Below are 27,594 nucleotides of genomic sequence, written 5' to 3'. Positions count from 1 at the left end.
TGAGGAGAATTATGAATATTATCTCTTGAATTTTCAGATTATTTAGATCTGATCGCGAATAAAATTCTCCGAAAGATTGGAGGAAACATATTCACAGATTTGCCCAAAACTTTGTGTTTTGTCCAAGGAAATTTGGCAACGTTTGAAGGCTCATACGGCGTTCTTCCTTTGCGAGGTAGTATTGCGAATCTCATAATGACTGGAGAGAACTTTTACTCTACGTCAGTCACTCAACCCTTATACTTGAAATTGCCTGCTTGTTGGCTATTAAAGGGCGTGTTGAGCAAATTTTGTGCGTCAAAAAAGTTGTTTCCTCTTTTTTGACATTTTTGTGCTGATGTTATGTCTCGTCACGCACTGGACCAAGTCAATAGAAGTCGGACGATATCTGGCAACTTTGAAAGCTTAGAATTTCGAAAATATGAAACAACAAAGTTTAAGAGTAGCCCCATTAAGGTTTTCATGACTTTTCCGTCCAGAAACACCTCTTGAAATAGAATTTGTGACGGAATAAACATCAAAATTTGAAATTACAGCCAAAAATTTCATGTCCGACCTCTAGCTCGTTCCTCTGTGTGTCGGCGAAATTGCCCAGTTCGCGAACTGGCCTTCCCTGTTGCCCAATCCGCGAATTGATCGATATTCTTACCCATTCCGTGAACTGGGGAGCCAATCCGCGGACTGGCTGGTCAAAAGTCTGAAAATTACGCCAACTAAACCGGTTGTTAATTTTAACCGCAACTCATACGCTAACCGACGAATGTCCCCCACTGACGGGTGAGGTGAAAAAAAGGTATTCACAAACATTGCCATTTCGCTCCCGCTACTTTCTTCAACTGATCCAATGAGCTATATGTGATTTTCTTCGCAGATATCTTCCGTTGAAATATCACCTTGAATAGGCAGCAAAAAAACATGAAAAGTCAAAAATCGTTTCTGAAACATTATTTAATAACACCACTGACGTAAACTTGACGCCGCTCAATGCGCGAGAAACATGCCGAACACAAACGTTTTACACACGGATTCTCCATGACTGAAAACATCAAAGTTGCGAGACAACGAGGCACATCAGAACGAACTTATGGGCGAAATTGGACATGAAATTTGCAACTAAGACCGACAAAATTTGATGTTTGATTCGTCTGAAGGACCAGTAGATGAGGTGCAATGAGGGATATTTAATGATGGGAAAGTTGACAGAAAGCAGTAAAATATCCGCGGTCCTTCGAGGATTGCAGGCTCGCACTGTGCACTGCTAGTTAAATATTGTGTCCAACGCACCGCAGGTGGTAGATCTGGTCTGACACCGAGAAATTGCAGAGGTTAAAGCGCGCACCGTCCTGTGCATGCAATGCGCGAAGTATTCCTACAGTCTTGTAGGCGCTAATGCGTATCGCGCGTGTCGCTCCAACTGACAGATTGCACAACGTTTGGCGCAGAAGTATTCCTGCAGTCTTGCAGGCGCTAGTCTGCGTTTAACGTCGGCTGCACTGTGTTTGGCGCGATTATTCGAACTGGCGTTGATGGGGCTTTAAAGGCCTGTGCTGTGTTTCAACGTCGTATGAGAATCCCAACGTTGCCTCGCTTCTCCTGATAAAATGTTTTTCCCCCGCAGGCCCCCCCCCCCAAGCGATTTTTCCGGTATTCTTCTATGAAAAAACCTTTTCTACCAGAAACTTCGAAAATATGCCTTTCAAATGTCTCTGCATGTATAAATTGCCGCGATTTTGCGCAGAACAGATTACCGCGAATTGACAAAAAACAGTTTTCCTGCAGTTTGCCATAATAAAACGCGATTTTGCCAGCCAGCTTCGCCTTCCGAGACCATCGTTATCGGGGTTTACCCATTTTCACCCGCGTCCAATCACGGGATCGAGAATTTTTTGCACCCTTGTCTTGACTCTCTGTCCGTTAATTATCTGTGAGAAATTGGTAATTCTCGCAACTTTTTTCGAGTGCGAGGCGCTGAAGGGGCAGACGGGAGCGCGGTCCGGCGCACAGTGGACTGAGTCAATGGGGGAGGTCGGACGAACTTTGAAAACTTTTAAAGCTCATAGCTCCGTTCATACAAAAATTTAAGGTTTTAAAAGCGGCTCCATTGGTTTCCTCGTGGCATTTTCTTTCAGAAACACCCCTTAAAATTTAAATTGTGACGAACTAAACACCATTTGCAGTTTCAACGAAAAAATTAATGTACGACCTCTCTCATTGACTCCGGTGGCGTGGCATGCTTTGCGATATATCGATTAGTCTGTCATTTAAACCGATGGAAAAGGATCGATTAACAGTGTTCGCAACGAACATCTTAATAATCGATTCTTTACTACGGATTCAAATGGGGAAATATCGATAATCGATCATTCACGCCACGCCACTGATTGACTCGTTCCACTGTGTGGCGGCTGATCGGCGATGAACGGCGGGAATAATTAGAAGGGAGTCCCTGGGGAGTACGGGTATTAATTATTCAAATTATAATCAGGGACGGTGAGAGAGCGGGCTGAGGGCTGCTAGAGGGTGCCTCTCTCGGCTCTCGAACTGGAAGCCAGCCGCGCTCTTGCAGTGGCGAGGCGTAAATGATCGATAATCGATATTTCCCAACTCGAGGCTACGGTAAAGAATCGATTATCTATCGACTATCGTCTATCGAATCTTTTCCGTAGGTTTAAATTGCAGATCAATCGATATATCGCAAAGCACTGAAACCAGCCGCGCTTTCTTGGAGTGGCGAGGCGTGAAAAATCGATTATCGATATTTCCCCATTCGGAGCTATGGTAAAGAATCGATTATCTATCAATTATCGTTTATCGATCCTTTTCCATAGGTTCAAATGGCAAATAAATCGTTGTATCACTAGGGCTCTTGCCTCCATCCGCGCGAGCTGCGTGCGGAGTATCCGCCACGCCACTGAAAGCCAGCCGTGGTGAGGCGTGAATGATCGACTATCGATATTTCCCCATTTGGAGCTATGGTAAAGAATCGATTATTTATCGATAATCGTTTATCGATCCTTTACCATAGGTTCAAATGGCAGATCCGTCGATATATCGCAGAGCACGCTTGCTCCTGCTCCTATCTGCGCGAGCTGGGAGTGGAGTATCCGCGAATCGGGAGTCTCTCTCGAGACTCGAGGGGATTTCACTTGTCGCTCGTCAAGTGAGGGTGAGGCCCCTCCGCTCCGAAGTCGACGTCGACGTACTCGTGCGTCACTCGAGCCGCGAGCGCAGACGAGCAGACGCCAGGCTAGGTCAGTGTTCCGGGCGCTTCGCCCTCGCAGCCACTACATCCATGCCGGGTACATTTCTCCAGGTGATCGATCTCCAAAACGATTTTCCGCTTATCATAAGGGTTCCTGCGGGTCGATCGTTGAGGCGATATCGAATGAGCTTGATCGATAGAGCATTGTAAAGATTGGGAGTTATCGATCAAACTCATTCGATAATGATTTAGCAATCGACCCCGGGTGACTTCTCGCACAACAGGACAATAGAGATGCTGCATGTGTGAGGAATTTGCGATTTGACTATTCATTTTTATGTAAAAGTTCGCGAGAAACACGATGGTGCCACTGATTTTCTCTGAAATTCACTCCCAAGCTCAAAAAAAGCTCTCAAGTTGAGGCCAAAATGGAGGGGATATCCCACGCTATCCTGAGTGTCCACCTCTACATCAAGACAAACTCTCCATGCAAAGATAGGGAGCAAATACATTAGCAGTGATGCCGTGTTTTCAGTTTTGGAGTCCCCAATAAAGTGGCAGCCCTGTCAATGTATTTGCTCCATATCTTTACATGGAGAGTTTGTCTTGATGTAAACGTTGACTCTCAGGGTAGGGTAGGATATCCCCTCCATTTTGGCCTCAACTCGAGAGCTTTTTTTGAGCTTGGGAGTTGATTTCACAGAAAACCAGTGGCACCACCGTGTTTCTCGCGAGCTTTTACATAAGAATCAATAGTCAAATCGCAAATTCCTCACACATGCAACATCTCCATTTTGGAGTTTTTTTTAGGGAGAATATGGCCAATGGGTCTGGAATTTGATTAATTTAATTCGGACCAAATTTCACAAAAACGCACAAGGCTCCATAAGTTTGAACCGAGCCCGTTTTTTCAGGAAGCCGTCAAAGTAGCGGAAAAACAATTTTTGCCAATTTTGAGTAAAATTCAGCAGTGCTTGCCTACAGCATCATTGATAACGCGAACTATGGCTTGAGACTGTGACTAGTATTTTTAAAATATTACAAAGTGTTCAGTCGAAAACTGAAAAATGTATATATTTCACCCAAAATTGGGGTTTTCACTGTACTGAACGATTTTAGTTTCCACGTCATTTCACCGTATTTCCTGCGGCTTAAAATTCACAAATGGACAGACTTAACAAAGTCATACCAAGTCACATTTTAGAAGAAAAGAAAAATAGGTATGGAGTAATTTTGAATTCAACAAGTCATCAACTATCTCCTATCAAAAATTCAAGGTCGAAAGAAAGAATTTGATCATTGAAACGGTCTTTAAACTTTGGCCTCCACATTGAGTCTTGTGGAGGAATACGACTTTAAACCTCTTTTCTTGGTACAAACTTAACGGGACCTTGTGAGTTTTTGTCAAATTCGTTACGAATAAAATCCTCCAAATTTTAGACCCCCAAATCTCCCATTTTCAGAGGGGGGGGGGGGGGGTTGGTTGGTGTGCTCAATGTCCAGTCCGACAACACCCCAACTTCGGCATGCAGGGAATCCACGAAAACGAGAGACTGAACACTGACCCCATTTTCTTCTCGAATAATTCCCGACCACCCCTACGGCGGACAACCCCCTCCCCCCCCCCCCGGATGATTAGCGACCACCACTCACTCACACACTCACACGATCGTTGAACAGAGGCGCGACCGGACCCGCACCCGGCAATAACGCTAATTCATTTGTTTCGTCCTTTGATCATAACCGTCCATTTTCGCCGGACATCCAGAGCGGCTACAACTGATGATAATTATAACCGCGACTGAACTCGACCACCCGGACGGGAACATATTTTTGCGGAGGGAACATGTGCTGAACATGATGAGCCTTGGACTGGATAAGAATACATGTATCTCTGGAATCGTCAGAATGGCAAGGAACATGTATGAAAATTCAGATGTCGCCATATTTCACACGATTAACAACGAATTCGACTGAAATTCCGTGAATTTTTCTCTGGAATTTTTCAGAGAATCCTCTGCGCAATGTAATGAAGAGTTTTTGAAATTTTCAATTACAAAGATTTGTATCTTTGCTAAAAAAATTAATGATTTTATCGGATGAAAGCTGACAACATTTGAATGTTCTCACGGCATTTTTCCTACTACTATGCTCACACCGCCGCAACATTAGTGGGATAGCGCCTAGATACAACCATTCGTGCTTAGCGGTTGCCCTCTTTGCCTACTTAAAAATCGAAGGCGCTCCCGCTCTTGCTTATTCCAATTTATCATAGAATCCTCTGCGCAATGTAATGAAGAGTTTTTGAAATTTTCAATTACAAAGGTTTTTACCTTTGCTAAAAAAAAATTAATGATTTTATCGGAGGAAAGCTGACAACATTTGAATGTTCTCACGGCATTTTTCCTACTACTATGCTCACACTGCCGTAACATTAGTGGAATAGCGCCTAGATACAACCATTCGGGTTTCAGGACATTCCGTCAACAATTCTTTATCCGCGCACCTGTTTTGTCCTGCTCCTGTAGCTTACGTCCACGCGTAAAAGAAGCAACAGTGACTTGGTCCAAGCGTTGACGGGAATATTGACACGGAGCCACCTTAATATTCACAAAACACACATTATATTTTTATTTAATACATTTTCCCCCCATAAATTTAAATGAGAATAATCTACGCAGAGTGTGCAAACATTTCAAAATTATGAGTTGAAAAAAGCTGGCTCCGCGAGTTTTAAGGTGATTCCAAGTGATCTAGGGACAGCTCGTATCCGCGCAGAGAGCACCACTAGTCGTTTTTCTGAAGCGACCAGTAAATCGTCTATTACTTCAAATTCCCTGCGAAGATTTCCAAAATCGGATCCATAACTTATAGCTAATTTTTTGTATTATTTTTTGATGTATTTTTCATCGAGATTGGTTCAGTTTACGAGGTGAAAGTACGGTAACAGATTTTGAGGTGAGGAAAAGCGGCCGTGAGAAAAGTGACCGCCATGATTGTTGTTGTTTTGTTTACCTAACTTTAGGTTATGTCTTCTGTTTACCTGCACAATATACAATGTTCAAATTGTTTATCTGATAAAGACTCTACCGCCTTTACGTATAAGGAATAGAATTTCCCGTTTTTTTCTTGCTTGTTATTCTAATGCCATCATTGTGGAAAAATCGCGAGTGGAACTTGTGTTTAACAAGATTTTGGGACGGAATCGAGTGCACTGGACCTGCTCACCGCACTGTAACTTAGGTAAGTTCTTACACTCTATTTACTTCTTCAAACGCAACCCCTATTATTCCAGTAGGCGCAAATACTTTAGAGGAACAAGCAAAATATACGGAGACTGGGGTGAACACTATATTTGCGCCAACAATTCTCATTAGCTGGTAAATGAAAGCGCGTATGTTCCGAGTATGTTTATGCACTCTCAGAGACGAACCAAAGACCCTGTATCTTGAATCATGAATTAAAACCAATGAGCAAAGACAGCTAGATTTCCGAACCCACACCTCAAAAGGCTGAAATCTTTTGACAAGGATTCCAGCGAAGCAATAGCGCGACACTGACTATGTTGTAAGGGGACGGTGGCTGACCCAAAAATTCAAAGGGGAAGTTTTATGCATTTTTAAAAAATATATGTGTGTTCAGTGAATTTTTCCTGTTGCTTATCTAACTTTCAGTGTCTCTGGAATATTAAGTCAATTGTAATTGGACTGCGTTAAACAGAAAGGAACCAAGCCATATCAGCTATTCCCAAATTTAATCGGGCAATTTAAATTTTTACATGAAAACGGTTGTGCGGATTTTTGTGCAAATTTCAGTGGATTTTCTCCAGAGTACGAAGCTAATTCCTTAAAAATTTCAAAGGAATCCACACAAACGTCCTCTCGTAAAAAACTAAATGGCCCGGTTAACTTTGGCAATAGCTGATGTGGCTTGGTTCCTTTCTGTTTAACGCGGTCCAATTGAAGTATGCTCTGACCGAACTTTGATTTGGTTCATTGAATGAGAGGATGGACACGATAATAGAAATTACTTTAACGGTAAGTAATTTTAGAAAGGAAATGAATGCTTGAACAGGTAAGAGGTACCTTCAATTTCTGGATAATATGAGCTTTGCAGTTGAAGGAGGGACGATCGAGTAGATTATTAAGAGTGCCTACTTAGGTACTTGGCTTATTTTACAGAAATTTTCTATACAATGTTCTGCTCTGAAAAACCATCCTTTGCCATTCATTTCATCAGGAATGCATGTTTCTTTTCCAGGAGGTGTCCAAGTGTCAAGTCAAAGGATCATACTGATGCAGCATTAATTTTAGTGAATCCTGTCACTCTACTGGGATTCTCTGTAAGGATATTGCCAGAACCGGACGTTTAACTCAATGAACACCAATTCTTGTGATCTGATCCAACCAGAGTGGGCACCAGTGACCTTTGGACCTTTGGAGATAGAGGGTGCTCTCCAGAAAAGGTAAGGGATTTTGCAAAATATCTACGCGATATTTTTGTATTCTGCAAAATTTTATCAACATTTTTTATGTGAAATCAAAGAATGTAGAAGATCTCTCCTTGAAGCTGTAGGTGTTCCCCACTACCCCAGGTGGGTGCCTTCCCTTGCTCACTGACCCTCCTTGATGCAAGTGCACTGCGACCCCCTACCTCCCTCAGAAAGAAAATTCATAATTCGCCTCATGCCAACTCTGAAATTGGTGAACTCTCTCCAAGGAGGTAAGGAAAGAAAAAATTAGCTAATCAGTGAATCCACGTTCATTAATCACAGAGACTATATGAGTAGCTCAAATCTAGAGGGTCGTAACACACTGTATTGAGAAATTTAGCTAAGTACACGGGTCTATTCAAAATAAGTTCAAGAAGAGTTCTGTACGGTAGAAATTGTTTGTGCACCTCCAAATGCAATGTGCTTATACCTCCGCTCATGCTTTATTAATTTTTTAAGGAATACATGAACCAACAGTTTTCCTTAAAATATTCTGTATAATTTCTAACACAATCGTAAATATTTTCATAACAATTTGAATCATATATTTTCGTCAGTTTCTTTTTCAGAAGAACAAAAAATATAATAGAAGGCTTTTGAAACGGTTCAATGGAAGGATATTTTTCGGCCTTAGCCATTGCACTCTGTTCTCTATTGTCCTTTTCTACCAAGAATTCTCATGAGAGGCGAAGAATCAGTGAATTATTGTTGGGAATCCCCTCCCTTCTCCTGGGAGGTTCCTGTTATTTTCATTCCCCTCCTCCCCTGTAACTTCCGGATGTGGCAATCAAATCGGATTGTCTTGTTGGCTACCTTCCATGTCTTTGTGCTCGTCAAATGCTACTTAACAATAATCATTTTCTAAACTGTTTAGTTTTTAATTTTGATGAAATGCCTTATGTTCTTTTGCAGAGAGACCACCCCAGTCATATGAATCAGACAATCCTGTGCTCCCATATTCCAGAACTGGAACTGGACTTAGAGTAAATGCAGGGTCTATCTTGTCGCTATCGGTGAAATTTTCCACATCTCAGTAGGGACTGACTGGCTTCAAATTTTCTTCAGACGCCACAAGGAGCATCGTTTTCCCCCTTAGTCTTACCTATCTTACTTTCTTTAGTTCTAGAAATTACTCTTTAAATTTAATCGCTAAAACTCAAACGTTACATGTAGGTATCCTAAAGGGTTAGAAATCAGAGTATCATAGTATTTGAAGTTAGAATAAATAAGTCATAGTTAGAATGGTCTGGCAGCGTCTCTCTTAATGTGTGTAAATTTTCTCTCATTATCTTAATAAATTTTTTATTTTCTTTATTAGATAAGTTTTGCTGGTTTTCATTCATTCACACTTTTAAAGATTTTGGTAAGCTTTATTGAAAACAACTATGGACCTCTGCAGTGGCAGGGCGTGATTTGCGATATATCCATTGATCGACCCTTTAAACCTATGGAAATGAGTCAATAAACAGGGTGTTAGCAACGAATACTTTAATAAGCGATTCATTACCATAGCTTCAAATCTGGAGATATCGGTAACCGATCATTCACGCCTCGCCACTGGACCTCTGAGAATAAACAGGATAAAACCATCCAGTTTTGCGCAACTTAAAAAAGTTATATATTTTCTGAGTTCCATTCTTACAGTAACCTGTTTGCTGCGATCATCTAGTTTAACTTGAGCTTTTCTCCATAATAATTGTAAACGATTTGACAAACGTTTTCCCTCATGAGAAAAATTAAAAGCAAGAAAAATATGAATCTTAGATGGAATGAAATTTCTTCTGTTTGCAGGGATCATATGAATTTAAAAATAAAAAATGTAAATGATTAAAAATAGTTAAAAGTACTAATTTTGAAATTAAAACGTCATTACTTTCTCAAGGTTTTTTTTTATCAATTTCAAAAATATAAATGTATGCATAAAATTTTCCTGTCAAGTCCAGAGCAAGGAGGGGGAAGTCTGGAATATGTTGGAACGTTAATATGCATTGTAGGTATGTTTTTCTTCGAGGGTTTCCTTGTATTGTTAAACCAAGTAGCCTGGAACTTATAGGTATAGGAAATTTCTTGCTTTGATCCACAATCTTCCCTGTGAGAGAAGGAAGTGAGGGAAATGCTCCCTTTTGCTTCTAGAATGTGAAGTACATCTCTGCCGTGCCAAGGAAAAACGTCCTATGAACATTCGAGAGTTACCAGATTTCCTCCTACAAAATGTTTATTTTGGAGGAAAGATATGGATATTCTCCCTTGAAATTTTCAGGGGCTTTAGGTTGAATTGTGAACAAAATTATCTGAAAAATTGGAAGGAAGATATTCATAAGTTTACCAGGAAATTTGTATTTTATCAAAGGAAATTTGGCAACGCCTGAAGGTCCATACAGCATTTTTCCTTAGCACGGCAGACCTCATCTCAAGCTTCTTATCTTCAGAATCCGCCAACTGAAATGTTAAAAGTATGTATGTTGCTTTAATTGAACGTCTGAGAACCCTTATACTTAACTTCCAAAAGAAAATTTAAGAAATTCAAGAACAGAAAGTTTGAAGCATAAAAGAGGATAAAACATTTTATGAGATTTAAAAGGAATCTAATCTGAAGCAGTTTCTAAGGTATAATTTTAATTCAAATTTTCACAGACAGGATTTATTCAGGTCTCTTGAATTGATTTATTGACCTATGATTTTGTAAAAATAGAATTTATGCAAGCCAACATCTGAAGGAAAGAAATTCAAAACTTTATAGCGCTTCTGTTGTTACTATGCTCGTGCAACTGTTCCTCTCATTCAACAGAAATTTGGTAACCTAAACGTAACAGTTCTGTAGGGAAAAGTGCCCATTACTAAGTTGACGAAACGAAGGTATTTTGAAATCTTTAAACGGAACCGGCAGGGAGAGATCGATCAAATTTAATTTGAGATTGGACCAATAACAGAACTTGTCTTGAACTAGTGACCTGCGTGATTCAAATAGTTATTGAGACAAAATTTAGTGGAAGTGAATTTACGATTGATAGTGAGGAGTAAGTACACTTAGCGACATGAATTATTTTAAGTTAAGTCAATACTGAAAAAAGTAAAATTAAATACTTACTTCGGTATTTTCAATTCTGATTGAATTTTGATGTCTTGTGATTTCTTACCTCCAGTAGCTGCTTAGCATTAAATGCTTTTTAAAAGTTATGGTTTTGATGAGTGAAAGTAATGCCAGCAGGCCTTTCCAAAATCAAGTTCTTCTCATTGAGAGGACACGAACTGACCTTTGGAAAGACCCCAAAACACTCTTGATCACATGATGTTGAGGACAGAACAGGACAGACCAATGTGTTCTTCTGAGCTTTATCATACCTAATACTAATTTCACATTGCTAGATCAGTGGATCATCCCAACACTACACTCCTATCTCTTATGGCAAGAAACATGAATTCTGTCACAGAGCTGTCTCCACTTTTCCTTTCGCGACACCTGTGATCACCAAGTGTCATCACACATACACATAAAATCCACTCCTGTCATTTCACTCTGCAATTATAAGGTCTTTCAGTTAGAATGGTAGATCAGCAGCCTGATTATTTACATTTATGTCGGCACAACAAGAATCGGGAATCGATATATTACGCAGCGCAGATGGGGCAATATCTTGTCTTATCTTGCTGACTTAGCCAGTTAAAGTTTCAACAATCGGGCTACTTGAGTAAGTTAGTTGTCAGGCATTCAACATGGGAAGGAGGATTTTCCATCCTCGTTCTTACAATTACTTTCAAGGTCTAATGGATGGAATAATTCTTCCGCACTCAATAAGTTGGCCAACTATTTGGACGTTCTACGACCATTATGAGGAAGATCACAGTCGGGATGGAAGTTTGAAGCAGGCACTCTATGAAACATTCAGAGGCTTGTAAAGGCATCTACGAAAGATAGAATTGGGGAGGAGAAAGAGGGTTGAATCAAAGACTGCGTAACTTTCTTTGTTAGGTTTTCAGTGCTGTAACGAAACCATTGGCAAAGTATCATCGATACACCTGAATTCGAAACAACAAGGTAGTGGGAGGCTGTATTACCTGACATCACAATTTTGTAGTGTCAAACATCCGATGTAAAAAATATTGTTATGTATCTACATCAAGGGGCAAAGGAACTGTTCATTGCTAACCTCTAAACTTGTATGGAAACAAACATGAAACAAATAATGAATTTACATAATTTATGGTATTAGCACAAATCTGGTTCAAACTTGTCGCGAAAACGATAGTTGACACATTTTACGACACATCTTACACGGATGAATATTTCCACTATTGCATTTCTAATACGATAGTCAGCAGTCTAATTATTCGCAGAGTGAGAACTCAGAAAACGAAATCAAAACAATCAGGGGATCCACGGGGCAACCCAAAAGTAGGAATTGGGCAACCGCAACGGCAACCATGCAGCATGCAGCTGACATCGGCATATCGCTATCTCTCTCTTACTCATTACGATACCCTATGTAAAATCCGTTCCCGTACTTTCGGGTATATTTTTGCAATAATTCTTGACAAATTTGGTATCATTGTGCTCAGAATTTATGCGGCTACACGTTATGGATCGATTTCCTTCATAAAAATCAAAGTGGCGACGACAATTCCTTCCTGAAGACTCACTCACGTAGCAGCGCTACGTGGTGGCGGTTGCCTTCCCTAGATCACTTGGAATCACCTTAATATCAGAGCCAAACACATAGCGGAGCAGCGCGCGGCGTGCTGCCAGCGCGACACGCGCACTAGCGCCTACAAACCTAACAGGGATACTTCACGCATTGCGCAATGCGTGAAGTATCCCTGTTAGGTTTGTAGGCGCCAATGCGCGTGTCGCGCTAGTCAATCTCGCCTGCGTCATCATCAACGCGCTGCGGCGCTTCAAAGCAACTAGATCGCAACAGAGGTATTGTACAGTATCATACGGAATTGAAGGCTCTCCAACGTATCTAAAATTAAGGTATCCTTGAAGAGTATGGAGTTTTTATCGCAAAATAATTCAAGACTAGGGGCTTATGGGGCTGCTTCGCAGCCCCTTATTTTTCCTGTACACTTTTCACTTTCACATGTTTTTTTTTTTTATTTATTTATTTTCATTTAATTTTCTGTTTTGTCTTTGAATCGGGTCTAATTATTTTTTTGAGAGAATAAATATAACAAATGTTTTCAAAAATTGTAATTTTATTTAGTAAACTTTAAACTAAAATTTTGTTTTAATCTTCATACAAAATTATTTTTTAGGTTTTACATTTGTTTTCAAACTAATTTTAAAGAAGATCTTTTTTTATTTTTTAAATACTTTGCTTTTTTTTCGATTAAATTGTTGATTCTTCTTTTGCCATTTCTGTCCTGCTTTTCTTCCTATATTTCCTACAACTTTGCTCTTCTTCTTTCCTCCTTTTGTCTTTTCTTTTTTTGCTTCTTCTTTTTCTTCTTCAGTAGCTGTTCCTTCTGGTTCTTCTTCTTTTTCTGCTCCTGTTTTAACTTCATCTAATTTTTCCGCTTTTTCTTCTTCGTTTTTTCCATGTTCAGTCTGCTTTCTGGTTTCCGGGGAATGCAGCTGCATTCCGGATGCGTTAAGGGGTGGGAAGGAGGGAGGGACGGACTGAGAAACTGAAAAAAGTACGTTACGTAACGGTAAATATTAAATAAACTTACCTATATATGGATCCTTGAACTTTAAAGCAATAAGGTCCATCACCCGGAATATCAATTCGATTTACAGAGAAAGAGGCAAAAGCAACAGCACTATTATAATTTCTGATACGCTTTATGAAATTTGGAGAATATAAATACTCGGTAAAGAAATTAAGCCATTTTGGCAGCAGTTATTAAAATGACCATTGGACATTTCACCCTGAAAATGGCGAGCATCACAATGATGACAAATTATATTCATTGAACCGACTGAAAATTTGGTAACAAAATTTTCATCAAAGTTCTGATCATCAATTTTATACTTCCGAAATGAAGAAATGAAACTTTGATTTTCTATACTAATAACAGAGTTAAGTTCTTGCTTCACTAAACGAACATGCGAAGAATTCTGGAAAACGCGACCACGTTTTGGAGGACGACCGCCTCGGTCATTGAAAATTTCACTCATAACAACTGTTAAATTTAAAATTAAAATTAGTAAAAATTATTAGTATTTAACAAAATCATAACTGAAAAGTTCAATTTTTAAATTAAAAAAAATAAATCAGAAGAAAAAGGATGAAATGAAAATGGAAATTAATAATAAACATATTTATACACATTGAAAAGAAACAGCGTTCAGAGCAAAGCGGTCTCTTCATCCGTTATTGTATTAATTAGTATTAGGTCGCTGTGAATTTGATAACGTTTCCACCCTCATTGACGCGCCAAAAACCTGTTGGAAAACGATTCTCCGAGCACGCGTTGCCACATAGTCAAAAATTTCCGTAATCAACACACAATGTCTGGAGATAAGTCTTTGGGGGATGAAATTTTTTAAGTTCAAAAATGTTTGGTATAAGTACAATTTTTCCCCTTCGCAGACGTATTTTTGACGATTTAATTTTTTTTTTTTTTATCGTGCACCATCATATAATGAAGCAGGTTTATGTAATATAACATTATTATAATATTAATTATAAAATAGATAGATAAATAAATGGCAGAACAACTAGTCAATCACTGCTCCTTCGATTTTTAAATGTCTTATAAATCCTAACCGAATTGTGATACGTTGGCCGGAAGGTGATGATGTACGCACTCTCCCTAAACTGCCGTGCTAAGGAAGAACGCCGTTTTAACATTCGAGAGTTGCCAAATTTCCTTCGATAAAATGTTTATTCTTTAGTAAAGATGTGTATATTTCCCTCTGAAATTTTCAGGAACTTTAGGTGAAATTGCAAGCAAAATTATCTGAAAAATTGGGAGGTAAATATTCAGAAGTTTACCAGGAAATTCGCGTTTTATCAAAAGAAATTTGGCAACGCCTGAAGGTTCATTCGGCGTTTTTCCTTAGGACGGCAGCATAAGCACTCTGCATTAGAGTCCTTTTATACTGAGAGTCAAGACAACACCCCCTCATGGAGTCACAAACGGGAATAAAGATTACAGAAATTGAACGTTTTTTGTAATCTTTGATCGGCCCATTCTCAAATTCCTCTCTCCGTAACTTCTCTCATTCCGTTTGTTCCTTGCCGAACCCGTGATTCCCTGGTCCATTCCAGGTTATAATCTTTGCAATCGGTGAAAATGTAATCTTTATTCCCGTTTGTGACACTGTGAAGGCCTAAAATACGGGAACCAATCAGAAATGAATTCACATTGTCTTGACTCTCAGTATAAAGGGACTCTACTCTGCATTAGATGCGCCGCGTGGGTCACGAAAGAAATCTGACATCGGTGTCTCTGATCCCGGCGGGCTTACTGAATAGCCAACTGAGGCTGAGGATTAGGGCAAATCGTTCTGGCGCATGTGAGTGGGTGTTTAGCCCCGCACATTCTCTCGTCAAACTGAACATGATCCACCGCCGCGCGGCCCGGGCACCGGAAAACAATACAATAATAATTGACAGATGAACGCATTTATTTCCATTCTCACTCGCTACCGTATAAAATGTTCAAGTTCCTTTCTTCTTTTTCATCCTGCTGCCAATGATACCGTCCTCATTCGATTGATATACTGTGCATATATCAATCAAACGTTTTGCGAAAAAAGTGATGGTATGCTCAGAGGCAATATCTTTTAGAGACCCCGCACTGTCATCATAGACATTCGCTGCTGTCATTTTATTTTACCCAAGGGTTCTCGGGATGGATTTTAATATCCAAAAGATCTGAGAAAATTTCTGATTTTTCAAACGTCCCGGGGAAAAATTCCGACTTACGCCTAGATTTAGTTCCTGAGATCGTCATTTTAGATAAAAGTTATCAAATTTGATCAAAAATCGGTCGAACTGTAAAAAAACCCTGAAATCCCGAGAAAATTCCAAAAATAGCCAGACATTCCGGGAATTCTGAAGATTCCGAGAAATCGCAAAAGCTCCGAAATTCGGGATTGATTCCGTTATATGGTAGCAGCAGCACAACGGACAGTACATTATAGTGACCTTACCCTAATGATAACAATCCAGGCAACATTGATTTTTCCTTTGCTTACCCAATGATATAATCTGGTGAAGAAAAGTTGAAAATGCAATATTTTTGTCTATGGATGGTAGATGCGCAACTTGTTGAGCATAAAATACAATAAATTTCGCCTGGTGATGATCGATGAATGTTGGGGTGAGCACTTTGCCAGGAAAGTTTTTGCAAATTAGGTTAGGATTGGTAGGTAAGAAAGTTTCCACTTAAATCCTCACGGGAGGGACGTTTAAAAAGTCGGAAAAAATGTCGGATGTCGTATACGTGGATGACTGGATGATCCTCTTGAGGCTCATAATTAGTCCAGGCAAATAAGGGAAAGAGCCTGCAAATCCCGGGTAGTAATGTTTTCAGTGATTCCTGCATGTGTAATTTTTGACGCTGAATCCAAATTTCAATTTTGCACCAAAAAATTCAGACCGGAAAGTTGCTAAATTTGGCAAAAATGTCCTAAAATGTCCTTTTTTGGCGGATTATGGTCTGTAGCTCGCGAAGAGTTGATTTGACGAAAAAGTGAGCTATTTTCAAAAATAAAGCTCGTATAATTTCCTATAAAATTGTTGTAGGGTTTTTGCAGGCTATGGCCTCTTTTTTGATTTATTTGCCTGGACTAAATTGCGAATCTCCAGCTTTGAGGAAACCCACATTTTCGGAATTTCGACAACTGCCGAACCCTTTTCAAAATGGTTTAAAATTTGGAAAAAGTGTCGGATGCTGTGAACGTGGACGATCATCTTGAGGTCCAAAATCGCGAATCCTCGGCTTCGAGGAAACCCACATTCTCGCGAAACTCGACAACTGCCGAGCCCTTCTCAAAATCTTGATTTATGTCTCAAGAAATCTCCGCGAGCCGTCTTCTCTTAGGTCCCCCTGAGCGAAAGAGATACCGATACCCCATCCGGAACCAACTTGCCCATCACGCGGCGGTGTTTCGGGAGCTCCTCACGGACACTTCTACTTCGTCAAGCGTGACATCGATGAGGCTTTTGCCCGTTGAAAGTGCCAGCTAGCCGCGGATTATAAATCCTCGAGCTGACCACTACAAAGTCGCCTCAACGCTTCCAGCGCGAAATTTTCAATTTTTCTGCGGCAGCGTTTAGTGTCAAATTGGAATTATTTATTATTTAATTATTTAATTCGGAACGATTTATCTCTGTACAGTTTCTATTCTTATGATTTACTGCTCAGGAGAACTTGGGAATTTCCTTGGCTTCCGTGGACATTAATTCAGCTTCTTTTCTCAACGGGACTCTACATGGTTTACACCGTAATAAGTAGGATTCAAGTGGCCCAGTGGCGATTCTTAACAGGCGGCAACACTGTATTTTATCCATTTAAATGTATGTAATACAATCGACTCTTGGTGAAGCAGCTTTTCTCGTCTGAAATCGATATTTTTAATGAATTTAAATGGAGTAAAAACAGTGTTGCCAAGTTTCAAGAATCGCCACTGATGCGGCCTTTGATTTGACTTCATAATACGGAAAATCTCTAAAACCCTTGAGTGGCATTCCACAGTAAAACTTCAGAACAAATTATTAGTGAGGGATTAAAGGAGGTAATAAATACAAAATACTTGCTAAAAAATTCCATGATTTTCCCATTTAACGTAGGTAAGCGGCTTTGTATGTATTTCTCGTAGTGGCATGTATTGTGATCTACTGTGAGGATTCATTACAAAAGTTTCAGTGTCGTTGAAGTGATAAATTACAACATTTTTAAAAAAAAAATCCCTATCCAGAAATTGAATACTTATTTCGAAGATTGAATGATAAGTTTAGCTAGTTCCAATATATACCTATTGACAAATTCTATGTGGAATTCGCCAAATCCGGCAATGTTAATAGATTCCAGTCTCGATGTGTGAATGATCGATTACTATCGATATTTTCCCATTTGAAGCTATATGGTAAAGAATCGATTTTCGAGATGTTCGTTGCGATCACCCTGTTATCGATCCTTTTTCATAGGTTCAAACGTGAGCTCAACCTAGATATCGAAGCTGCGAGGTTCCTCGGAAGAGACGTCCATTAAAATACTTTCGAGACGAAATCAATCTCAAGTCAAATAGTAGGAGGCCCAGTAGGTGACATATAGCAGGTATCTGGGTGCTGGGCACAGCTGGCGCACTGGCCACTGGTGGTCGCATACGGCATAACCACCCGAGACTCGAAACTTTCGCCTTTTCGGCGTCCGGAATAAATCGGGGATAAATTATTCCTTCTGTCATCTGGCATTATTTGACATCCTCCCAAGCGGCTGACGTCTCTTTTCTCGCTTTAGTGAGTACACCACCGCGTATAGGCTCTACCTCCGTTTTTTTTCTGCCGTGCTGAGGAAATAGATCGTATTCGATACATCAAACGGGTGAGATTGTATCGATATCGATTGGTTCAAAACATAAACATAGCCTCAAAAGTCAATTGAGTAACCTGACGGGTTGTTTGTGATAGGTGTTTGATTTGTATGAGTATTAATTGGCCAAAAGTGGTGAAATTGCTACGAAATTTCTCATTTTCAGCTTTTTTGACTCGTATCCTAAAATTTTGATGTTGTTTTATGTTCTATTGTTTTGAACCAAACGATACATCGAACCACTATCGAATACGATCCATACGTCGTAAGAATCTTCTGGCGTTGCCAAATTTCCTCTGAACCAATACAAAGTAGTTGGAAATCGTTGGGGGGAAAAGTCCTTGAAATTTTCGTAGTATTTTCTTCGCTATAAAATCTAGCACTTCTATAAATTTCGATGTAAAGTATACATAGTTTTTCTCTTGAAAGAAATTTTTCATCGAAGAAAATTTTGTAAAATTTGAACGCGCTCATACGGCACCTTTCCTATCTTGGCAGATTCATCATATGGACGTATTTCTATCAAACGGAACTATGTGCATTAAGACATGAGCCCTGAGACCCATGAGAATACATGCATAACAGGGCTCACGTCATAATGCACATAGTTCCGTTTGATAGAAATACGTCCATATATTCAGTCTCTAGTGAGATAGTGCAAGCTTCGATAACATTAATTCATGCGCCATGAGTATCTCAAATTTTCAAAATTTTCACCAAATTTTGAATGAAATTTTGTATTTGTTGCTTAAATAGTCACATTTATGCAGAATTGATGGAAAAGAAAAGATGAGACTAAAAGGAGGGATAGGGAGGATTGTAAATTTAAAATGAAAATAAAAAAAATATCCAATAAGTCAGCTGAATGGAGAAAGATATTAAAACAGTTGGCCAATGAAAATTCTCAAAGAGCGCGCATTCTTAATTATAATCGTAAGAAAAGTTACAGAGGAAGGCGAGATTTCATAAAGCGCGTAAGTTGAAAAACGTTGGAAAGTCCTCGGATGCTCATGTTTGTGTTCACGCTTATTAAAATTTCGACGATCAAAGAGAAAACTACACGATCCGCGAGGGAGTAAATATCGGAAAAGTTATTTAAATTTACGCTATTGGTCGTAAAAAGCATTAAAAACGATAAAAATGGGCTAAACTCCTCTTCAAAAAGTGTGAGGCTGCTTTCCTCCATCTGATCGTTGAGCTGAGCTAATGCGCCATTAAATACTGCAGCACCAGCGTTTCGCATAAAGTTGAAAGGAAGAAGCACGAATCGCTATCAGCTGAGCGCTTTAAATAAAAATAACCGTGAAAAATCTCCAAGTTTACGCACGAATTTTTACAGGAAACCTGAAAAAGTGTTACACTCACGGCACGGCACCCTTTGTTTTTTGATACGTTCAGGTGTGAAACGAGGCCAATGGATTACGTATCATAAATTATGCGTCACTATTTTACAACATTTTTTCAAATATAAGTTCTTTTGCAAAACCAGTTTAGGGGCCGTTAAGGTATTACGTAACGCACTTAGGGGTGGAGGGAGGGGGGTTTGAACCAGCATTACGGTGCGTTACAGGAGGGGGGGGGGGGTTACGTAACGAATCCGAGCCGGGGGTAATATCAAACCAAGATGGCCAAGATCGTTTATAAATGAGCGTTCTTCCGCAAAAAATGAGTGAATTCGTGTAAAAAATATGTCAAATACGAGCTTTGCAAACGACCAGTGTTTAAATATCGTCAAAATCTTTAGGAGCCATCGTGGCCATGATGAAAATTTAGGAGCCATCAGGGATCATTAAGGAGCTAAAACGGTTTTTTTTTATTTTTTTCGGAGGTATTAAGATTATTGTTACGGTATTGCTCGGAATGTTAGAGATGGTTTATTAGTCGCGACTAAGCAGGATCGGATTTCTTCCAATCGCAATCTCACATTTTAGGGATATTTTTGATACCCAGGCATGTTTATTTACGCGCCAACTTTGACTGCGGGCTTTAATCATTTAGGCGCCAAAGTCGAATATTTAGGCGCATATGATGCATGGCGCCTGTGGGATTCAAGCACTGCAAACGACGGGACGTAACAATTGTAATAAGAAATCACTCTGGATAATTTGAATTCATAGGTTGGCTGCCCTTTTGAGCCCTCAAAGCTCCATGGCCTAACCTCAAAATTATCGACAAGTCCGCATTGTCCCTTTTAAGGTATACTTTAGCATAACCAACCCATTTCCAATCTTTCATAAGTTTCTTTAGATTCCTATCAAAATAATACAAAGGAATAGAAGCCACAAAACTAAAAAAAAAAAAAAAAAAAAAGTTTCTTTCGCTCCATGCTGCCACTCTAAGGAACTACGCCGTATGAACTTTCGAGAGTTGCCAAATTTTCCCGGAAAACACGCATTTTCAAGGAAAGTTATTTATACATTTTTCTTTGGAATTTTTAGATATTTCAGATCAAATTACGAACGAAATCCTCTAAAAAATTGGAAAAGAAATATTCTCAAATTTTCCTGAAAATTCGTGATTTTTCAAGGGAAATTCGACATTTTTGGTTTAATAAATTAGGAAATTTGACAACGCCTGATGGCTCATACGGCGTTTTTACTTAGCACGGCAGCCTACCACCCTGTCCTCTCGGTTAGGATTTAGCGCCGAGCATGCTCGCACGGAAAGTTTCACACGGCCTGCATTCGACATGCCACCAGGCACCTGGCCCCCCAGCTACCGGTTCAATACGCTTCAAGAGCGAAATCTGTTACGGCCCGGTTCAAGGCCGCGCGCTTGTGTGCGCTGAAACAATACGGTTTAGCTGAAAATACTCGCTGCGCCGTTGCCAAAATGGCGCTTAGCATCAGCGTAAATTAATTAAAAATGCCTCATGTGGCAACACGGGCGCTGCGGGATACTCATGGATGAGCCGAGCTGTCAGTCGGGAATCACGCATCAATCCATGGTTCCCGTCCGCGACAGCTTTCGCGCCAAGTTCGACTCTTTCTCGAAAGTTGACAACTCTGTTTTCCTCCATTTACGTACATTATAATTATCGATTATAGGTCAAATAGATCGTATTCGATAGTGGTTCGATGTATCGTTCGGTTCAAAACATTCGAACTTACCCTCATTGACGGATTCAGCAAATTGGCAATATTGTTTCTCTCCATTAAAACCTATGGAAATGTATCGATTCTTGGAGAGGCCAGGTGTTCTGGCAAGAATCGATTATTTTACATAAGTTTGAACGGGAGGAAACAGGTGTTGCCAAATTGCTGGATCTGCCTCTGTATATCCTCAAACAAAAATTTTAGGACTTGAGTTGAAAATGCTGAAAATGAGAAAATTTCCAACAATCACTCTTCATTTCCATTTTGTACCCTAAGTATCAAACATTTATCACATATAACCCGTTTCCTCGGATTACTCCATTTACTTTTAAGCTATGTTTACATGTTGAACCAATCGATATCGTTACAATCTCACCTGTTTGCGATGTATCGAATACGATTCTCAGCAGCTCAGCTTGCCTTGCCTAGAATCGGTTGTTCTACATACAGAACAATATATCGACGGTTGAAATCCCAAAACACGTATTTCGTTTGCGGTATTTAAACATTTTCCCTCCCGTTTTATTTTATTTAAGGGCACAAATCAACTTAATCCTTGAACTTTTTACAGAATATTTCTCGTGCAGAGGAGAAAATTATCGGAAATTTTTAAGAAGTGATGCTGAATAGTTTTTCATTTAAAAAATGAAGTATGATAGACAGTTTGCTATGTCACAAGTCGAGATACTTTGTTTGGGAGTTTCACCGTCGCGTCGATATGATATGTGTATTGTAAGTAGGTAAATAGTGCTCTCCGGCATGATTTTTGCCTATACGGCAAAATCGAAGGCTGATTTTAGATGGACGATACCCATCAATGAGTTAATAACATCGTCAATTGGTTCAGTCAAAGCTTATGTAGCATAATAAGTGTTTGTTTTCGAATACAACTATTCGCGCTCCCCGGTGTGTTTGTTGCCTATATGTCGAAATTGAAGGCGCAAGTCGGGCAAGAATGACGGTTGTATCTTCTGTGCGTTCAACCAGACCTGTAGTGTAACGGTTCCCTTCGAAAGTAAACTTTTAGATTCACTTAATGATGACTCACGACTTAAGGGTTGAGCGATGGAGAATTTGCGCATAAAAATGTTATAGCTTCATCTGAGAGTGACTGCTTGAGAAGTTGAGTTTGCAGTATTTTTCATATTTTTTTCCGATTTGGAAAAGTTTAAAAAAGCTATATTTAAAAGTGAAATTTTATGCATTGTGCCAAACACAGTAATGGGCGGTCAACGTGAGTCGCATATTAGCGCCTGCAAGGCTGCAGGAATACTTCACGCATTCCGCCAATCACAGTGCGGCGCGGTTAGCGTAAAACGCATATTAGCGCCTTTCAAATGTGCCGTCTTGTGACGCTTTCTGGTGGCATTTCCCATTTAACTTATCTTTATTAGCCAAATAAGGTTATTTTGACACATTTTCCCCAATAATTGTCAATTTACAAACCAAAAATATCCTGGTGCTCAGTTATCTTTGTAAAAACATTTTAAGCATGCAATTTACAAAGATTCAGACACCTGCAACTTATTGTTTTAGTAATCCTCGCATCATTTGCAAAAGCTCGTCTAGCAAATTTGGATTACATTCTGCAATGAGGAACCGCTTTTTCTGACCCATTTTAGAAACAACCTACATGCCATTGGTTTCCCTGTGCAGATATTTGCTTTTATGGGAGAGCCAGAGATAGTGGTTCCTTATTGCAAAATGCAAACCAGTTAATCTAGACATTCTCCAGGCGTCGTCAAGCGAGTTTTATTTGATATTGTGCTCAGCAAGTTGCTCATCAACTATCATCGTGTTTAAAACTATTGTCTCTCGGGTTCAACGCAGCAACGGTGTGCGAGGATCGATTTCGTTGCGAGGCAAGTTGGTGGTCACCATCGGTGAAGCGGTGAAACCGAAAACACTTTCGCATCCCACCGCGAAAGAGAATCCGCGACACCGCGGATTCAGTTTCCGACATCTCCGTTGCATTCGCGTTTATGAGTCAACGCAGGCGAAAGAATCAACACAACAGGAAAAGCGATTGATCGGGATCAAGGTGAATCTCAGGGATTTTAGGTCAACGTTCCCGCGCGTATTGATGAATTAAAGGGATTTATCGGAATCGGGAAGGGCAGGTGGGGTACGGTCAGGGTGGCTAGCGATCGGGAGAAGTCAGGGAATGCAACTCGACCAGAAAAAATCAGGGAATTTCATCAACGCTACCGTGCTGAGGAAAAACGCCGTATGAACATTCGAGAGTTGCCAAATCTCCTCTGGTAAAATGTTCAGTGCTGCCATTTTCCGGAATTAATTCCGAATTCCGGAACTTTCGCAATTTCTCGGAATCTTCAGAATTCCCGGAATTTCCAGCTATTTTTGGAATTTTCTCGGGATTTCAAGGTTTTGTTTGTCAGTTTGACCGATTAGTTGGTCAAAGTTGATGACTTTTTAAAATCCAAAATTGACGATCTCCAGACGAAATCAGACGTTTTCGGATTCCATGATACGACGCACACACTTGATTTTTTATAATTTGAAGTTACTTCAATGCATGCTTAAAATAACTGCGCACCTATTAATCTTTATGTTCCTTTGTTGCAGGTGGGTCCACTTTCGAAATTTCATTTTTTTTCACGCGATTTCTAAGGTTTGCTGAAGTTTTAGGATGAGAGAATACTTGCAGATTTATCAAATGACATCAGCCCTAAATAATCAGGTTAGTGGCTAAATGTTGATGAAATATTTCTTATTCTACTAAGAGCATGTAGATCAATTTCAGCACTTATGACATCTTCTGAGCCAAAATTGATGTTTTTTTACAAGGAAGAGTATTCACTGTCGAACTCTCGAATTCCAATGTTTTACTCAGTTTGATGACAATTGCGTTCCAGCAAAGAAGCCTCCGTGCACTAATTCCCGTCATTCTTATCCTTGTGGTTGGTCAAAATTAAATATCCAAACGCAAGGAAAAATCAGCACTCAGCAGCTCTAAATAATTAAGAGCATTCCTGGGAAAATACCTCAGTTCTAAACTTAGAAATAATGCCGGCATAATGCCCTGAATAACCTCGCATTAACTTTCAAAACCAACTTTTGACGCACGTCTGCTACTGCAGGTTAACTTAGGATTCGGGAAATTAACGCAAGGCAAGGCGACGCGAAATAAGTTTGACAAAGATGTTCATGCTTCGTGCAACTTGTGCGCAGCACACAGCTTCGTGTTTTGACGTTTCTGACAGTTTTGATTTATTACGCTTCCAAACGCAGATTCAGTGTGGGTAATCTGTCGCATATTTTTAATATTTCCCCTAACGAAGAAAGTTGAGGCGAAATAGGCTATGACATTTCGTCTTAACAGGTCCAAAAAGAAAGACTTTCAAGGGGAACGAAATAATTTGTTGTAATAAAGATAAAAAGATACGTGCTATCAATGTAAACCCGGAAAGAAAGAGATAGGGATCGTTAGATGATATGGACCTTTCCAATTATTGTGGTAGTCCTCCAGTCCCCAATCAATCGTCGTAATACCTCAATTCATTGTGTTAGTACCCCAATAAGTTAGGTTACTAACCCTAATATTTTGATACTACCCCAACTTGGGTACTACTACAATTAAAACATGCCTATGTCATCTAACAAATTGGGGTAGTACCACAATTTCACCCTTTTTTCCGTTGAGACAAATACATTTTCTATCGATGAAATGGCTATGAAATGGTGATAACCTAAGATTTTTAATTCCTTTTGTAATTGTGTTTTTAAGGCGGAAATTTGCAAAATAATACGAAGCGGCCCCTCCGCGCTGTCTTGGGGTTGGGCAGCGTAGCGGCCAGAGTGCCCCAGTGCGAGCCAACTTATCCCTCGGTGTCGAGAAGAAATAATTTTACAGATGTTTGCATGGTTACGCCAAAACGGTCATAGTGTGGCATCGTCCCATGCAAGACGACGCAAGGAGAGTAAGCTGAGAGTACATTGATGCAAAATAAATCATGAAATAAAAATAACTAAGCATTTCAAGAAATTTCATTTCGTTCTATCTGTCAGGTTCATAGAAATCTTCAGATGCTGAGTATGAAAATAGACAATAAACAACAGTTTCACACTCGTTTTACTCCTTGCAAAAAATATATTGATAATGTCATTGATATAAGTTGTAAAAGCTAGAATGTGGCCCAGCCTCCACGCTTATATCAGAATAACTGAAAACGGGAACGAGAAATTAAGTTCGCCTTCATCTCGATGGATGCAATTTAAGCGGCTCAGGAGTTGAAATAATTGTATTACGCATTTAGTTTAGCATCATGTCCGAAAGACGAGAAATTTTCGTTGTAATCTTCGTGTTTTTATTGATCATCGCAGCGAAACGTTCAGTGCCTTTTACTCGATTCTTCCTGTAGAAATCAATTTTGATAGTTAAATTGAAATAAGTTGCAAATGTTAGAATTTAGCACCGCTCTGGTGCTCTGTAAGGGCGTATCTCAATTTCCATTTAGCCTATGTTCCGTAAAACGCTAGTGGCGTGGGTGCTGCGATATACATTGTATGCCATTTAAACTATGGAAAAGATCGATAACAGGTGTTCCAGCGAACACCTTATAATCGATTTTTACCAGGTTAAATGGAGAAATCGATATCGAATGCACGCCACGTCCACTGGAAATAGAGTACGCGCATACGCAGTGGAGCGACTTTTGTGAAATTTCATTCCACAAAAATTCGTAAAATGTCATTCCTTAAGATTCAAAGAAATTTCGCCCCCTAAAATTAGTTCCAATTTCATTTTATAATACTTTTTGGAAGACGATTTGGTCAAATTTCGTGAATTCTGATATCGCACAGATACGTGAAATTTAATTGAATCGTGATATCGCGTTTCACAGAATTTCGTGAAATTTCAGCTCATGAAATTTCTTGATATTTCATCCAATATATTCCGGTTAAATTGTATTTGAGAGGCTTTGAAGACAAGGCGTTCAAGTGATTTTTTTAAAAAATTAAGATATTAACGATTTCAAGTAAAACTAGTCTTAGTCCCAATTCCAACTTGTAAGCATCAAAAAGTCAGTTTGAACTCTGTTTCAGCTATGAGTATTTTTTAAAAAAATTATTTTTCCAAACATTTTCAAGCCCCAAATTTCCATTCACTATCTTGACGTTTTTATAGAGCCTTTAAGCATTCATATATTTATAAGAATGAATTTTGTTTTTCTCGTGGAGATAAAAAATCTGCAAACCAAACAGATACCAAACTTTAATCGACTGTCACCAACCTCATGAAGGTTTCATCTTACAAGGGATAGATAGTTCGGCCCGATATGAGGGTTTTTGAGAATGAATTAGGTCTTTTTCCTTGCCTAAACCGAAAATAAAAAATTGGTTATCCATGTAATTTCGAAAATCCAAACAAGTATTTCTCGAAATAGCAGAAACTGCACTTATCCGCCTCTTCCTCTAAGCCCCTCATGTTACCTCGTTTCGTGAAATTCCATGTGATACACTGGAAAAAAAAAACACATTGGATCTAGAGTCCAGACTCTTGAAAATATTAACAAGAAAAAGGACTCTTGATTCAATCCGATCTAAGCCTAAATCAAAAGGAAATCCGCTCAAATTAAGAGGCCTGGTTCTTGATTTAAGCTTAAATCTGATTGAATCAAGAGTACTTTTTCTTGTCGATGTTTTTAAGAGTCTGGACTCTAGATCCAATAAGTTTTTTTTTCCTGTGTAAAATTTATGAAACTTTGCATCTGTGGCTGAAACACGCGTCGCAGCGCCTGACACCACGCGCGGGTCATCTCTAACGCGGCTCCCATCGGCCGGGGGAGAGGTGGGCCCCCACGTCAACGGATGCAACCGAATGTGCACGTCGCCCCTCCCCCCTCCCCCCTCCACGCTCACACACCCCCCCCCCTCCCCCCACGGGAGCGTTCCGGGCCGCCCATTGACTCCGGCGGCTCATTCATCTTGCCAGGTGCCGGGTGGTTTGGAAAAAATCCCGGGCGCGTCGTGATGCTCAGCGATGAATCGATTGATCTGCCGTTTAAACCTGTGGAATAGGATCGATTATCACAGTATATCACAATAATCGATTTTTTACCATAGCTTCAAATAGAAAAATATCGATTTATCGATAGCTGATGATTCGCGCTCCGCCAATTCGTCGCTCCTCTGTCGTAAGGGCGTATCTCGATTTTCGCATGAGCCCTAGAAAGCATCGGTTTCTGTGTTAAATAGAGCTCACGTGGAAATTTAAGATACGTCCTTACGTTTGGGGGACGACGAATTTGAAGCGGCGGCGATCGAAACGACGCGACGCCGAAAGATGTCGCCCATCC

General features: G+C 39.8%; 1 protein-coding gene and 1 long non-coding RNA gene across 2 annotated transcripts in view; both read left to right on the top strand.

Moving 5' to 3' along the window:
- Positions 1-27,594, top strand: part of LOC109038784 (5-hydroxytryptamine receptor 1) — a 535,893-nt gene that overhangs the window by 19,371 nt on the left and 488,928 nt on the right. The window lies entirely within an intron of this gene.
- Positions 5,956-9,016, top strand: LOC109037458 (uncharacterized). Its single transcript, XR_002009479.2, has 3 exons — positions 5,956-6,445; positions 7,463-7,667; positions 8,607-9,016. It is a non-coding gene; the product is annotated as an uncharacterized lncRNA (long non-coding RNA).

The sequence above is a fragment of the Bemisia tabaci genome, chromosome 8 (genome assembly GCF_918797505.1).
Source record: "Bemisia tabaci chromosome 8, PGI_BMITA_v3".
In the NCBI taxonomy this organism is placed as follows: Eukaryota; Metazoa; Arthropoda; class Insecta; order Hemiptera; family Aleyrodidae; genus Bemisia; species Bemisia tabaci.
Note: the sequence above shows the minus strand (reverse complement) of the source record. Positions and strands in the feature narration are given on the sequence as shown.